Source organism: Aquarana catesbeiana, linkage group LG04, assembly GCF_042186555.1.
Source record: "Aquarana catesbeiana isolate 2022-GZ linkage group LG04, ASM4218655v1, whole genome shotgun sequence".
Classification (NCBI taxonomy): domain Eukaryota; kingdom Metazoa; phylum Chordata; class Amphibia; order Anura; family Ranidae; genus Aquarana; species Aquarana catesbeiana.
This window is the reverse complement of record NC_133327.1, coordinates 142,506,023-142,509,640: the sequence shown is the minus strand read 5'-3', so window position 1 is coordinate 142,509,640 and position 3,618 is coordinate 142,506,023. Positions and strand designations below refer to the sequence as shown.

Sequence of the window (3,618 nt, the reverse complement as noted above, 5' to 3'; positions counted from 1 at the left end):
GTGGAGCGCAAACAGCTCCAACCAGCGGTACGCATCTATTCCACTACGGGCGCTTGAGCATTAATTCATTTCAGTGGACAGTATAAATTCTTTTTCTGGCCAGTTAAATGAATTGATGCCCAAATGTGGTACACGCATTCAGAAACATCAATTGTGTTTTTCCTGATGCCAGAAGATGGACATCTAGGAGATTTAGCCAAAGCGTCCAGTGTGCATGAGGCCTAAAGTGCTTTTTAGTCCTACCAAGGTTTTTTCAGGTTCTAATACAAAGCAAAGCTGATTGTGTCTCATAATAAGCAAACGTGCCTTTTATTTATTTTTTTTACCTTCATTTTACAAATGTGATCTCCTTTATTGAATGCAATCCCCTCTATTTACATCAATTGTTTTGTGTGCATTAATTTACATTTAATATTATTAATTCCTGGGGCTCTATCCGGGCCATGTCGCATCCATTGCAATACATGAAGAGCACGGATGGTGTTGTCCCTAGCTTCCCGTCCTTTTATAAACCCCGTCTGGTCTGGGTGTACCAAATCGCCTACATGTTCCCGAAGTCTCAGGGCCAAGATTTTTGCCAATAATTTGGTGTCAGAGTTAAGCAGAGAGATAGGCCTGTAGTTAGCACATACCTGGGGATCCTTTCCCTCTTTTGGTAATACCGTTATATATGCCAGTAATGCTTCTGGAGAGAGTGGGTTTGAAGCATTAATAGAGTTGAAATAACTACAGAGTGGCTTTACCAAAACTGGGAGAAGTTTCTTATAATATGAGTTTGTCAGCCCATCTGGCCCTGGACTTTTCCCAGGGGGCAGGGTTGCTATCACTCTGCTCAACTTTATGACCGTGATTGGGCATTCCATATCTTCGGATATTTCTCTAGGTATTATGGGCATGGTGGCGCTCTCCATGTATTCATCTATCTCATTCCTCCTTTGACCCTCTATTTCCCCTCCTTCAGATGGTTCTGTTTTAGCGATGTTATATAGGGCCTCATAGAATTTACCAAATTCTTTAGCTATGGCCTTTGTATCCATTATTTTCTTGCCTTGCACTAATAAGCTATGCACGTGCCTAGAGCCCAGTTGTTTTTTGAGTTGTTTTGCCAGTAGCCTTCCACATTTATTGCCTTGTTCATATGCTCTATTGGCAAAAAACCTAATTTTGTTCTTCGCTCTATATTCTAGGCATTGTGAAAGCTCTGCTCTTAAGCTCTCCAGACATCTACCATCCATTTGGTCAAGATTTTTCTTGTGCTTTCTCTCTAGGACCCTGATCTTCTCTAGTAGTTCGTCTATCTCTCTTTTGCCTTCCTTCTTCATATGCGCACCAATGGCGATTAGCTCCCCTCTTACAACTGCCTTATGGGTTTCCCACACCACTTGATCTGACATTTCTTCTGTTTTATTTATTTCAAAATATTCCTTTATCTTAATACTTAGTTTCTCCACTATGTCCTCCTTGTCCAACAGCGACTCATTCAGACGCCATATTCGTTCCAAATGCGCCAATTGTGTTGGTCAGATAGATTTAGGGACTTTTATTCTTTTTTATTGTTTTACTGGTAATGGCGGTGATCTGCGAATTGTAGCAGATGTAAATGTGCAGATGCAATGTAAAAATGATACTGGCAGGGAAGGGGTTAACACTAGGGGGGGCGATCAAGGGGTTATGTGTGTTCCCTAGGTGTGTTCTAACTGTAGGGGGGATGGGCTTACTGGAAAATGACAGAGATCACTGCTCCCGATCACTGGGAACAGAAGATCCCTGTCATGTCACTAGGCAGAACAGGGAATCGTCTTGTTTACATAAAAAGTTCCCCATTCTGCCTCTGCTCACCGCGATCGCGGGCATTGAGTCCGCGCGCCCACTATCCTCCTATTAATAGGTAATACTTAATAAATATAGAATGGAATAAATATACGCCAATGCCGGCTGTGCCTTCCTCCTGCGAGGAGACTGGTCATTGGAGGAACGAGCGAAAGTTGTGCACCTGGCTGTGGAAAATACTGTGTGCCTGGCTGTGGGGGCTGCAACAAAGGAAGATCCTGGAAAGTACTAGCGGCTCCTACAGGAGTAGCGCTACAAATTTAAAAGACTGTTTCCAGTGAGTGTATGGAGACTCTGGACTTGTAGAGAAGCCTGTCCTCTTATGGCAATGTGTGAACTTTATGATGAAATAAGCCATCAGGTAATTATTTTGCAGTACTTGGAGACAGAATGAAGAGATGAAGCTTTGGTCATCAACCTTAACCGTGTAGATATCCAACTTCTTAATGAGACAGGAGTTTGTGACTAGTTGCTTGGGATCAACCATGTGAACAAAAGGTTCCTTGATGGCTACATCTTGATACTCAGCATGTCAAAACCATAGACATTCTCCCACCATCTTGCAGTCCTTGTATTGTCCATCTTCTATAGCAGCTGCATAAAGTGTTGCAGGATCAGGAAATATAAGCCCATCAGGTGTCAGCCATTTGCTCAGTAACAGTGTTGAGCATTGATTCATAGAGCAGACAACATCCCATCCATTCAATGAATATTATGTCAACTCTTTTGACTGGCAGCTTCATTTCCTCCACCTTGCCCTTGAAGATGGTTACATCATAACCTAGTTTGTTTGCCTTTACAATCTTGATGACGTAGTCTGAAATACTTGAGCACCCAATCTTTTTTTGTCCCAGCCTAAAGGCCCGTACAAACGTACGAAAATCGGAAGTAAAATTTCGTCCGACGAATGATCTGCCGATTTTCGGATCATTAGTACGGTGCTTTTGACAGCCGATTCCGGTTTTTCTTTAGATAAAAGCTGGATGTGCAGACTATAAAATTTTTGTTGAATGTGAACTCAATGTTCCATTTTCATTTAATCAGTATGGTTTGCATACGAAAAAAATTGTAAGAGCAAGACTATGCATGCTCAGAAACTAAAGAATACATACAAAACTATTCAACACATTACATCACTTCTGAAGTTGTATTCTGTGGTACGAGAATTTTCATATGGTGAGTAACCTCTTCACTTTCGACATGAGACTAGCATGCAACAAAAAACGGATGAACGGTCTTCCAAAAATCTGATCGTGTGTACGAGGCTTTAACTGCCAACATGCAAAGCATTCCTGTTCCACTTCCTACATCCAAGATAACTTTGTCCTTGAACAAGTGTCTGTTGTGAAGCATTTCGTTTCGATAGGTCAGAGTCCGAACTTCATCTTCAACAATTCCTTGTGGATACCAAAGTTCACAAATGGTTCAAAGTAGTAGTCTTTAGAAGTCATCTCTTCAGCTGATGGTTTGATGCTGCTCTCTGGTTGGATACAGAGAACCTCCATGCTGCAGGTGCTTGCTTCCACCATATTGCCAGCACCGAGTCTCCCTCGCCTGCTGCACTGCACACAACCAGAAGCCTATGAATATAAAACAGGCTTCCTGTGAGAGAACTGTGACATGTAGCGAGGCCTGGCTCTATATGAATCCTTGGAGAGCCCTGCCCACCACTTCAGCAAGTCAGCTAGACCCTACCTCATTTCCTGGCGCATCTAGCCCTTTCCTTCTTTCAATCGTGGAAACTCATCGTTACATGTGGGCATTATCTAGAATGGTCTGCATGCATAT

The 3,618-nt window shown here is 42.5% G+C and overlaps 1 pseudogene; it reads right to left on the bottom strand.

The window, feature by feature from the left end:
- Positions 1–2,068: 2,068 nt before the first annotated feature.
- On the bottom strand, positions 2,069–3,359 carry LOC141141201 (protein arginine N-methyltransferase 1 pseudogene; annotated as a pseudogene).
- Between the last annotated feature and the right edge of the window lie 259 nt (positions 3,360–3,618).